Source organism: Alligator mississippiensis, chromosome 3, assembly GCF_030867095.1.
Source record: "Alligator mississippiensis isolate rAllMis1 chromosome 3, rAllMis1, whole genome shotgun sequence".
Classification (NCBI taxonomy): Eukaryota; Metazoa; Chordata; order Crocodylia; family Alligatoridae; genus Alligator; species Alligator mississippiensis.
The window spans coordinates 90,374,315-90,385,738 of record NC_081826.1 but is presented as its reverse complement, the minus strand read 5'-3'; the positions used below and the strand labels follow the sequence as shown (position 1 = coordinate 90,385,738).

The 11,424-nt window shown below is 42.5% G+C and overlaps 1 pseudogene; it reads right to left on the bottom strand.

Moving 5' to 3' along the window:
- Positions 1-6,080: 6,080 nt before the first annotated feature.
- LOC132249750 (U6 spliceosomal RNA) lies at positions 6,081-6,180 on the bottom strand (annotated as a pseudogene).
- Between the last annotated feature and the right edge of the window lie 5,244 nt (positions 6,181-11,424).

Here is an 11,424-nt window from a genome sequence, read left to right as displayed (position 1 = left end):
ATCTTCCTTAGGTACAGCAAAGTTGCTTTGTTTTGCTTGTTCTCACAGGGTTATTTATAAAGCCTTCATGCTTTCTCTGGGCCTCTGTATCTTTAGGTGAAAATGTTTCTATTTGTCTTTTATAAAAATGAAATGTTCAACAATGTTTTTATGAGCAATGTCATAATCATTGCTCAGTGAAAGCAAATGGTTTAGAAGCATTTTCAGTTTTACTCACTGGGTGCACCTATACGTTCATTAATGCACCTTAGATACTGTGCATTTAATTTACTACTTGCTTAATAAAGTACTAAGTAAATGTGCAGTACCTAGAGTTACTGCACAGTAGCGCAGGTGCACAGTTATTTAGTGATGCTTACTGTGCATTCGCCTAATAATACTACACAGTAGGTTATTAGTACGGTTTTTGCTGTGACATGCTACTGTGCAGTGTTATTGTTTGTCACAGTACAAGGCTGGTGGGGAGGTAGGAAGCAGTGAAAGACTGAAGTAAACCAGGGCTGCTTCATACAAGGTCCTCAGGTTGCAAAAGGGTTGATTAGGCCAGGGTTCCCCCACAAATTCCTGGCAAAGGGTTACTGAAGAATAGAGAGAGTACTGGGTGCTACCCTGCAAAGCAGAGAAGAACCAGCTTTGATCAAAAACTAAATCATGTGTTACAAACCCTACCAAATCTTAGGGGGCTGGTGAGATGTCATGGAGGTTTTCATGTGTTGCACTGTATTGTGTGTGTGGTCTTGTTGAAAAGCCCAGGTCATACTGTATCCATTTATGTTACTTTTACATCTGTATGGATTATGTTATGCTTTCTGTATGTATCTTTATAATTCTGAAGATGGTTTAGCCAGAGGAAATGAGGAATGCATATTTAAGGAAAGGAGAGTAGGCAAAACTGCTAAGTGTCTCTTGCCATTGTGTTCTGGAGCAAGGACAATTGTTGCTCCCAGTCACAGACAGAACAAGCAACTGGTGGTATGGCCACTAAAGTTATTGTCTGCTTGCAATGGGAAAAACAACTGCACAATAGCAAAGGCATTTGAATGAAATGGCCCATTAGCCAGAGGAATACTAGCTGTACCTAATTTCTAGAGCAGGGGTGTCAAACTCATCTGGCTCTGTGGGCCAGATGAGCAGTTCAGGGCCAGTCCATGGGCTGAACGAATTGCGTAGGGATGGCTCCGTGGGCTAGATTTCCCTGCCCCTTCTCCCCCATGTGTTAGATGCAGTGCATGTAGCACTTGCACTGGTTGGTCCAGGACTGTGTGGCATGTGTTGCACATGGGAGGCCAGTCTGGAACGTGCACTGAATGCGGCACCCACCCTGGACTGGCTGTTGTGGGTGTTGCATGTAGTATGGGCCAGCCACCTCATGTGGTACACATCCTGGCCTGGGTAGGGCAGGTGCCATCCTGGACCAGCTGGGGTGGGCATCACCTGTGGTGTGTCCCCCAGACTGGCCAAAGCAGGTGGCATTGTGGGTCCTGCGCTGGCTAGAGTGGTCATTGTGAGTGGTGCATGTCCATGGCCCTGCAGAGGGGCCTGGTCCAGTGTGTGTTGTGTGCAGTGTTGGCCAATTTGGGGCCAGGGACAGCACTGTGGTCTGGAAGATGGGGCTGTGTGGGCCAGATATGACCTGTGGGCCATATCATTGACACCCCATTCTGAGACTCATGAGAAATTAGGAGTACATTTATGGAGATGGGGGTGGGGGGGGAATCTAGCTTGGAGATCTCTTAAGGGCTATCTGTGAGGTGGCTAGGGTCTTTGGATTTTCTCAGGCTTTAGAAACTGGGTCCCCAGGAGTCAGGGCTGCCAGGATCAGCAGAAAGTTGTTCTCTGAGAATACTGGCATATCTCTCTGAAGGACTAGGCGATAGTCAGGTGAGAGGGTAGGAAACTTCACTTGGCTTCTTGTATTGTCTTCAAACTTCTGGTCAGTTTTTCTTGTACAATGCTCTTCCCCTATGTAACAAAGCTTTTTGTTGTTTTGTCCCCTTACTGATTGCCTGTGGTGAGGAGTGACCTCAGGGGAAAGTGATATTTCAAGCTATCCTATGAAAAGGGGGACCTAAAATTTCTTTCATAAGCTAGAGCTGGCAGAGATTCCTCTGCTGCAGCTGTGAGGTCAACTATAAGGGCAGTAGAGCTGAGGCTTGCAAGGATAAGGAGTTATCCCAGGGCAAACCTTGGTCTGTTCCTTGGAACAAGAAGTGAGACAGTGGGAAGAAACTCAGGGCCCCGGGGGTGCCTCACAAACAGGTTTGTGACACCAGTACATAAAGAATAATAGGGAGGGGGTGGTTGTGAAGAGGCAAATGAGTCAGCCTTGCTGCAACTCCTCACTTAACTGAGAAGGGGAGCCAATGGGCCAGGGTGTGGATGGACATTTTTCTCCTACTCAAGATCCCTATTAACCCATTGAACCTGGTGGGAGATTGGAATCTTTTCCTCTCATTCCTGTTTACAAAGAGTCACCATGGGTGCATCTACATGTGTGCTTTATGGTGGAGTTGACTATTTAGCTGCACAATAAAGCATCACCATCTACATATGTGCCTGTATTAGGATGCAGTAAACTAATTCACTCTGCTGTTGGATAGTACTGTCTGAGATGAGTACTGTTCTACAGCGGAGAAGTTACATGCACCGAAATGCATGTGTAGATGGTGACTGGGGCTGGCTGAGGCATGAGAGTGCTACAGTGCTGGGGCTGCCTGCCACTTAGCCCAGCACTGTAGCACCCTCATGCACCAGCCAGCCACTCTGCAGCATGTTGAGCTGGAGTGGAGCAGGTCTGGGCTATCAGGCTGCCCCTGGGGCTCCCTTCCATGGAGGACTGCTTCACCCCAGCTCAACGTGCTGAGGTCCTGGGTGCACATGTAAACATGGTGCCTGGAAGCAATAAAATAGTGTAAATGTACCAGAGTTTATTGCTGTGTGCTTATTGCACTTGTAGATGCACCCCATATCATGCAACAGTAGTAAAGTGTCATGGGAAAAAATAGTTTCTTCCTAATACCAAATGCAGAATGCTATTACAATAACATTATTCCTAAAGCTAAATCATTTCTCTTTATGGCTCTATAGAATTTTGGCCCTGTACTTTTCCCTCTGGCTTCCTGCTACAAATCTGAATAAACGGTACACACAGTTTCCACCTAACCTTCCTTAGGAACACATATTTTTTTTCATTTAGAAATGCAAAAATTTCTTTATAAGTTGTTTTATTACTTTGGTCATATATAGTCAACTAATAGAACTTTGTCCATAAGAAAATTAATAAACTTGTCAGGCAGGCTTATTAATTTAATTTATTCTGATTAAATAAAAAGAATGCTCACTTCCTTGTTTCATCACAAATTATAATAAAGGCTTTACATTTGGTAAGAAAGGACATTCTAACTAGTGATTTAGTCTGTATAGCAGAAAGCAGGTTTTGCATTGGAAAACAAAATTATATCTGCAACCACAGTATTCCTAAACATGAATTTGAAATACATTTCTATAAAGATCTGGACACTTAATAGATCTTTCTGAAGAAAGTTATTTTTGGGTAAGCACTGCTATTTTTTCTTTAATTATTATGGACTTTAAAAAGGGCACGGAGGAAGGAGCTTTGAAATTTCTAAAGAATTAAAGTGAGACCTAGATTGTGCCATGGGTGCATGATTTTCCTTTATGATTGAAAATATTTCCAACAACCAATGATTTGGGACCTGTCACAAGGCTATAGGTGCAACAATTCAGTTAGCATGTAGTAGGGTTACCATATGTCCAGGTTTTCCTGGACATGCCCTCTTTTGGGGTCCTCCCATCTCTGTCCAGGTGGCTTTTTAAAATATCAATGTATGTCTAGGATTTTGCTCTGTCTCTGCTCAGCATTGACATTTTTTTCTGGCACTTTCTGGTTTGCCCTGGCATGGAGCTGCATGGGGCTGCGGGGAGTAGGGAAGAGGCATCACATGCGTCTGCTACAAGCACAGGCAGCTGCATGCAGGTAAGGCCAGAGTTTGGGGACTGCGGGTGTGTGCATTTTTCAGGGATGTTTGAGGGGATGGGTGTGAAAGGGGGTGAGTGCTTGCTTGTGCCGGGGTGGCAGGGGAGGCAGGGGAGGTGCCTGCCTCTCTAGTGGACAAAGTGGGTGGAGAGGTCTTTAGAGGGCAGCAGGGAGCTGCATGGGCAGCTGGGGAGGCAAGGGGCTGTGGGTCAGGAGTGAGGGGTACTGGCAGGGCTGAAGGGATTGTGGCTTGGGAATGAGGAGTACCAGGGGGCAGGGGACTGTGGGCCAGGAACACAGGACACAGGCAAGGTCAGGGGGCTGTGGTTTGGGAGTGAGGGGTATCAGGTGGAATGGGGGGATGCGGGTTGGGAGTGAGGGGCACCAGCATGGACTGGGAGCCAGGGTACTGTGGGTTAGGAGTGAGGGACAGCAGCAGGGCTGGGGGGCTGTGGCTTGGGAGTGAGGGGAAGGGAGAGGGCATGGGCATTTCACTGCCATCCCTCACAATCATATTTCCACCCCCCCACACAGTTGTCTTCTTTTTGGAAATATGGCAACCCTACTGATGTACTCTATAATTAATGGTTATGGTACCAGTTGTCAGGAGTCTGCCTACTTGCTGCCCAGAGAAGCCTCAGCTGGCCCTGATGGCCTGGATGGGGTTGGCTACTGGCTGCCCTAGTGCTCCCGCTGACTACCGCCCTCCATGAGAGCATTTGGCATGGCTGTTGTATATAAGCACTAGCCTTTGAAGAGGTCTACAGGCTTGCATCAAGACAGATTTCCCTCTAGCCCTAATGCTCCTGACTCCTGGTCTGTTCCATGATCCTTGGCTCCCTGTTTTCTCTGCCGCGTACCTGCCTGAACATTTCCCCAGCCTGCATTCTTTGTCCTGCCTGCTCCCTCTGCCTCCACCCTTTAGCTCTGGCCTTCTGGCTTGTGACCCTTGTAGCACTGCTCCCAAGCCTCCAAGTCTGGGTTGTATCTGTGATACCAGTAACTTGGGAAAGGTTTTCTGTCAGTGATCCATGAGAGAAATGTTTTTTTTTATTGACAGTTAAATGAATCTCCCTTGCTTACAGATTATGGAGTAAAAGGATAGAGACAAATACCCAGAATGAATCCATTCTCACTTTGACCTCTGTCTGGCCACCTCTCCCACAACTCATGCAACTCCAGCTGTTATTTCTTTCTCATTTCCTCCTCCCTTTACCCTGGCTGGCAGTGCTGCACAAAAAGTTACCAAACAGCCAACTCTCTTCCATTTCGTGCTCTGTCTGCAACATGTCAGATTAGCAAGCAGAATGCTGCTCACAGGATCACTCATTTGGCAACATGGGGATCACTCTTCTAATTGGTGTCTTATTATATACCCATGAACTCCTGCAGTGTAACACAGGAAACACAGGAATTGCCAAAATGGACAAGATTTGTGGATCTTTTAGTCCAGTATCCTATCCCCAAGGGTGCCTATAAAAGAAGGTATAATGGACAATTGGAAGACAGTGTATCCTCATTAAGGTTTTATCCTAATCCTTATTAGCTATATATGGTTTTAACACTGAAATCTGAGATTTTACTATTTACTAATAGTAAATCTGATGTTTACTATTATAATTTTGTGATCCATGTAGCTGTCAGATCCTTATTTTAATCTTGCTGAGCTCCTTTCCTTATAGCAGACTTCAGGAATGGACTTTTGTAGGTGCAAGAGATATGAACATGGGATGCAGTGATAGAACATCTGGTACATTACATTTCAGCAAATAAGCAAAATAGTATCTCTGCTGAAGACTGATAGTATACAATATCCCTTTGATTAAAAGCTAATTGTTTTGATATCTACCTTCCATGACTGTATGAGAAGAAACATGGCTCCTTCATCAAAAATGAAGCAAAAGAAGCTCTCCTAAGGCAGAAAGTGAGGCATAGAAACATTTGGAACAGTAGGGCTGAAGTCATCTAGTCTAACTCCTAGTGAAGGCAGCATCATCTGTGTCTATTCTATACTAGGCAAATGCATGTCTAACCTGCACTTAACAACTTTCAATGATGGAGATTCTACAGACTCTTTTTTTTTTTTTTTTTTTAACGCTTCACAAATTTGCATGTCATCCTTGCGCAGGGGCCATGCTAATCTTCTCTGTATCGTTCCAATTTTAGTTGTTAGAAAGTTTTCCTAATGTCTAACCTAAGCAATCTTGCACTTAAACCCATTTCTTGTTCTGTCCCTGAGTATCTAAAGAACAATTGATCACTGGCCTCTTTTTAACCACCCTTTCAGTAATTGAAGATTATTATCAAATCCCACCTGGGTTACAATTAAATGATTGCCTAAAATTACATAGTTGAAATCTGAAAAGAAGCTGAATGCTAAGGAAATATCCTGATTTCAAGAAGAGTTCAATCATACTTATGAACAAATGGAACCAATAGATCGTAAGTGTTCCAGTGACAGAGTAGATCCAATTGAATATTTTTCATTAAAAGTATTTTGTTAGAAAATGTTGATTTATTATAACAAAAAGTTTATTGGGAACATATATACCAATTTTGATGATGGAATTTCAGGGAGGGGGGCAGGGAGGAAGGAAGGTGAAACCAGAGAGAGACACCCAAAATAGCCAAAAGCCAGATGATTAGATGGTGTGAGAGAAGGTACCTGATCTCTCAGAGCAAGATGAACAAGGAACTTGAACTCAGGTGTCCCACATTTTAAAAATTCGCAGAATGATAAAACGATTGTCTGCTCATCTCTGAAACAGTGACAGGAGGGAAATTCTTCTGGGATAGCCCATGACTTCAGGAAAGGGATGAGTGGCTGCATTATTGTAATAATTTTGTCATATAGAACAATATTGTGCTTGTCTTAATGTGATCACTGATTAATGTACAGCTCTCATATGAGTAGTCGTATTGACTTCAATAGGTCCTTGCAGAGATGCTGGGTTGCCCATTTGCCAAAGTCATAGGCATCCGCTGGGATTTATGTTGAGTATGATGCAAATGATTTTCGGTTTCCATCTTTGCTACTTTTTACCAAGTATCATCAAAATGATGGGGCTGAAGAGCATCTACATTGAGCACACACATACATCCTACTTAATTTAAAGGAATTCATTCATTCCCTGGGGTTATTTTTGGTTTACCTCTTAATCTGTTGAAGAGGAAAATGAAAGAAGATTAAACTATTTGGACCATATGTTCATTTTTTAAAGTAATGATTCAAAAAAGAGGCAGGTGGGAATTTTAGTTCATCTAAGCATACATTGTACAAGAAAACAAAGTAGTGTTAAGGACCCACAAGATGTTGTTAGGTATGGGCCCCTTTACATCTGATTTATTAAGGAAGTGTAGAGTATTTCAAACTGTCTTACACAAGATGTTGTTATGGCAACAATACATTTTTTATGAGCAGTAATAAATGGGAGAGTAAGATCACATAAATTAACAGGGTTTAAAGTTTCAGCAGCTAGAGTTTTGTTCTCTATACATGCTTTTTCAAATATTTCTGAGCTGTTTTCATGGATATGCATAGTAACTCCTGATGCTTGTTTTAAATAAGTAAAAAGAAGAGACTTTAAGAGGTAGTATTTATTATACCTCAGCCTTAATCATACCTCACTGATAATGATTCCTTTTTCATCTTCATGGTGACTATGTTTTCAAGATCTTTAAAAGTATGAATTATGCTTATTTTCATTGCTTCATCTATGTTGAAAAGCAGCACAATCAAACTGCTGTAAGTATTGCTATGTGTACTTTAAAAGAACATTCTGCTATGCCATAGCTCAATTACGCTTTTAAGGTACTGATCTGCATTTGGGATGGTCTTGAACCTTTCCGACAGAGGAAGCTGTAGGAAGCACTGTACATCAGTGATTGCCCAGGACCTCCCAGGAATCCAGGGAAATTCCTTCAGCTGGAGAAAGGTGACTGCAGTGCTATAGCAAGGAAGTTTGGTGCCCAGAGCAAGCCCACAGTGGCAGCCTGTCCTCGCCCCGCACACAGATCTGAGAGGCAGACCCCTTCTTCCCCCCCACCCCCCGCCTGCCTGGAAGTGCATGCAGTGGCGGGAGTCACCTTCCCTCCGTCCTGGCGCCCCCCCCCCCCCAAATGAGCATCTTGCAGCTCCGTCTTGCACCCTACCCCGGCTGGGCAGCGCCTGTTGGCGCCCCTTCTCTTTGGCTCCCAGGGTAGTTGCCCCGCTCACCTCCCCTCCTCTCCCCCGCTGATTTTTTAAAAATAAAATTCCTCCACTTAAGAATCCTCCCCTGATGGCAAGTTAATACACAGACATTTATTAACAAAGCACAGATAGGAAGCAATCTTCGGATTTGCATTTATTTATTCTTTCCATTGATACTATATTAAATACATTAAAATATATTATGTAAATACACTGAGACAGGATAAACTAAGATGATTTTCTTGTTAAATAAAGCAGTGAGGCTCCCAGGAAACTTTGCTTATCCCTCATAGTAAAACACAGTGCAGGTTTTGCTTTCTAAAAATTTTCTGTAGCATTAAGAACTTTCCCTTATTCCTGGAAGTGCATGAAGTATTACTTGGGTCTTCTATAACCATCAGACTTTGTCAGGCTTATTTACTTTCTCATTGAGAATTGCCTGAGGCCATTTGCTGACAAATTCCCCCTCCTGCATTGCTACTAAATAGGTAGAGACCATTTTAGATGTTAAAATAGATTCTTCCCTCCCTAGTCTGTCAACAAAGGCAGTTAGAGAAGCTTGCTGTGCATAAGCAGCTAAAACCAGTAGATAGTTTTTAGTTTAATGCTTATCAATTTGCTATGTTCAGAATTCAGAAGTAAGTTCATCTGCAGCTCTGATGCACATCTTTGAGATTGAAAGCAAATGTTTTCCCCAAATGCCTGGGAAGTATCTAAAACAAGTCTGCATTTAAAATGATTTTTACTTCCTGGGAAAACAAGCAAAACTCTGTCAGCAAACAAGCAAACAAAGTGCCTCCAAAATGTTTTTCAGCATGTTCTTTTTAAAAAGAAAGCTTTAAAAAAAAAAAGGAGGGAAGAAAAGCTACTGTACTACTATATATGCTTTCTTAAATTAATTTCTCATTGCCATGCAGAGAGCTGTGTAATTGGAAGAAAAACATGGAAGATTTTTGTCTCTTTTTAGTTTGGAGAATCAAATTTGCTTATAGCTAAGCAGCCTTGGTTTTTACATTTATTTTTAGATCTCAGACTTAGCCAGTAGGTTGTATTATGGCATGACTGCATTCTCACTGTCAGGTAGCATAATATAAATATACTCCACTGTCACTCCCAGCAGCATATGGAAGCATTGAGAAGGATGCCACTCATACCACACCCACTTGTGCCAAACCTGGTGAAGCCACTTTGCATCACTCTTAAGCATGATGGAGACAGAGTCCTCAAGAGTGGCCACTGGGATAAGAGCTCCCAGAGTGTTTTGCTGCTACATTTGCAGTCTGAGTGCCTGTGTTCAAGAGTGGGTGAAGAGGGTAGGTTCCCACAAAGCATGGGGATGTAGCATAGACATTTAGGCCCCAATCTGATATGGGGCAGACACCTACCTCCTATTTAGGTACCTAATTTAACATTGACGTCAATTACATTTATGAATTTGTTCCTTATTAACTTAGCACTGCCCTGGACAGATGAAGATGGAGAAAGTCTGCATCGTAGCTGATGAGGTAAGGGTAGGAAGAAGAAAAAGAAGTCATTTTATTATACTGGACTCTGACACATTGAGTGACACAGCTAGTGCACTGCTTAATCAAAGCCCATTAGGAGAAAAAGGTTCTAGGTCTGATGTTACTCAGGCTATGGGTACAGTATATAACTGTCTATGAAGGTATCTAAATACCTGTGTACATATTCAGATGTCACTTTGCAACTGTGTGCACATTTTTTACATGGATGCCTAATGTCATCCTCTAATATTTGACTTTTAATGTTTGATTATATGGTTTATTTTACATTAGAAACATTCTGCTTCAGGAACAAATTTGGAACAGTGCTGGGTACACTGATGTCCATGAAGCCAGAAATAAAAATAAAATTTTGCCTCTTACACGTCCCTAAAGCTGCCTGCCTGCTTTACAATTTAGGTGGTCACATTGATAATCTATTTGTCGTTACACCTCTGACTGCTACTGCAGTTGCTCAGAATTAATTTTCTCTTCCCGTCATCACTGCCTTTCATCTAAAATTCCTTTCTCTGGGATAGTTGTATATCTGTTTTCAATATTTTGGCCACCTCCAATTAGTTTTGTTCTTTTCCTTAGGAATTGTAGAGGGAGGTTCATTAGTCTCTAGCCATTAATTTGCCAACAGTTCTCAAAACAGATAAGGTTATAGTCAATAGATACATCTCCACTGTTCTTACTACCAGGGGCTGACAAACCATAGCAAAGGTGGTAATGTCTCAACCACCTATGTACTAGAATCAGATGCTCCAAGGAACTGAAGAAGAAATAGGGCTATACCACTGTTTCAACCACTTTGGACTGTAGCACAGAGCCTCAGACTATGTAACACCTGCTTCAATGCTTGTGGCCTGAAGGCACATGTACAATGAAAGACCTCACAAAGTACAATAAACGAGCACAAGCATGTGTAACAAAATGGTAAAAATGATGTAGAGACATGAGAAGAAGATCTCCACTGGGACTTGAGGTATGATTGTAACACGTGTGAACATACCTGAGTTTTGATTTAACTAGGTGGGGTACCAAGAAGCACTGGCAGCAAAGACTGCAGAGTGCACTGATCACTTGACTAAGTACTCAGGAATCTGGGTGGACTTGTGCATTTCACACTGAAGCTCATACAGCTTCAGTTGCACTGCTATTAGTTACTTGCACTTGGCAGATTAAATCTGGTGTGGGTATGTCTGCATATGCAGCAGTCACAGCTCTGATTGCTGTGCAGATGTACCCTATGCCTCTCTGTGTGACTGGCTGACATGAATAGAAGATGCTACCTTCTTAATGTTAAATGTTAGTGTGTGGTTGGCTCATCAGCCAACATGACATAACATGTACAGTGTCAGAGAATACTTAACATTATTTGCCATCGTGTGAAAAGCCATGTCATTGATTTCATTAGGAAGTGCTGTGTCTGTCGGAATGTTTGACAATAAGCGAGAAACCAAGTATTTATTTATGACCAGTTTTCTCAGTTGATTCTTTGTGCTTGACTCACTTGACTCTAGTTATTTTTGTCATGTAAAAAAAATGAGATCTTTCAGTATCTTGAAAATATTGTGCTTTTGGATTATTTCCATTCACAGCCAGATTTCATTTCTCAGTTCATATTAAGGGGTTCTATTATTTGTCTGAAACAACACATGATTTTCATGTTCCCTCACATGTAGCTGGGACCAGAATATTTTGCCAGTGGGAGAAGATTCTGATTCTGG